General features: G+C 34.1%; 1 protein-coding gene across 1 annotated transcript in view; it reads left to right on the top strand.

The window, feature by feature from the left end:
* The window catches only part of LOC106869096 (fizzy-related protein homolog), a 14,737-nt gene that overhangs the window by 903 nt on the left and 12,226 nt on the right, over nucleotides 1-1,608 (top strand). The window lies entirely within an intron of this gene.

The raw sequence follows: 1,608 nt of genomic DNA, 5'->3' as shown, positions 1-1,608 counted from the left end.
TCATCGATGAAAATCCACTATCACATATAGAAAAATTAATAATTAAAAGCACAATAAATAGTTTTTACCTGTAATTTTGGATTTTGTCCCTAATATTATTATATATATATATATATATATATATAAACAAGAAGAAAATTTTTGTTCTTCTTGTTTTCCCCCGATGGTAAGGAGGGGGATGAAGGCAGAAGTGGTAGGCAGACCTCAGTTTGTGTGGATGGATGGAGTGAGGAAAGCTTTGGTGGTTAAAGGTGTTGGAGTGAGAGAGACAAGAGAGTTTATAAATGACAGGAAAGCTTGGAGAGTGTTTGTGGACGGATGAGTGAATTTGGATGTTGCTCAAAAGGGTAAGGAACCAGCATGATGTGGCAGGGGTAAACCAGCATAGGCTGTCGGGCCCTGCTGCTGATATTGGGGGCTGCATTCTATGCCTTGACCCGACCGTAGAATGGGTCTTGCCCCTTTTAGCTGGGAAATGAATGGATTGCCTGGTGTGTGTCTTGTTGTGGCCACCCCCTCCTACAAAAAATGGGGAACAGTCCTGGCTATATGTATGTTTTCTCCCAATCTTGATAATTTCAATAATCCTCAACATCTACCAATGACTTTTGCATTATATGATTTGGATTAAACGAATAGAATACCTTGGATTATATAATCCCTAATGAGGATATAACTTCCTTGGATTAACTATATATATTGAGTTTGGAGACAGAGAGATCTAATAGATACAAATTAATTTATTAATTAATGAACGAATGTTAATTAATTAGGGAATTAATTTATATCCATTAAATCGTTCTGTTTTCAAACTCGATAATAATATTTGATATTTTATGATATTTTCTATAATATATTCATTGAAGAAATATCTCTTCAAAATATAATATATTAAATCAGTGTATCTGGGAAACCCAGAGTAACCCCAAAAACCGCCCCCCCCCATTATAATCCATCCATCCATCCATTTATCTATTTATCTATCTATCTATCTATCTGTCTATCTGTCTATCTATATCTATGTGTGTGTGTTTCTGTTTGTGTCTGTACTTCCCACTCCCCACTTGACTACCTGTGTTGGTTTGTTTACGTCCTCAAAACTTAGCGGGTCAGCAAAAGAGAACCATAGGCTGAGTACTTGACTTTAAAATAATCAAATAGTGGGGTCAATTTGTTCGACTGAACCCTTCATGTCGTTGCCCCAGTATGGCCACAGTCTAATGACCGAAACAAGTAAGAAAACATTACAAATATACATTTGCATGTAACCTTTAACTAAAGCGGCGTCAGTTAAACTGTAAGCAAGAATGATGGGTAACGTACAAAAATATCTTGGCTATTCTGAATGACGGAAATAGATGAATAAGCGTTTAAATAATAAGTTATTGTTATAGAAAAGATTATTGTTTTAAATTTCGGTTTTTATCTTTCAATACTAACTTTTATAGTCAACTTATTTTTGTTTAGTTTACTTATTAAAGCTAGCAATTTTTGGAAATGAGATTTTTTTTTATTTCGAAAATTAGAAAGAAAATTACGAATATTTGCTTGAGAGTTTACGGAGTAGAAATACATAAATGAAGATTTATATTTGTTCTGGCAAGAAAT

The sequence above is a fragment of the Octopus bimaculoides genome, chromosome 28 (genome assembly GCF_001194135.2).
Source record: "Octopus bimaculoides isolate UCB-OBI-ISO-001 chromosome 28, ASM119413v2, whole genome shotgun sequence".
Taxonomy (NCBI): Eukaryota; Metazoa; Mollusca; class Cephalopoda; order Octopoda; family Octopodidae; genus Octopus; species Octopus bimaculoides.
This window is presented reverse-complemented; position numbering and strand designations above follow the sequence as displayed.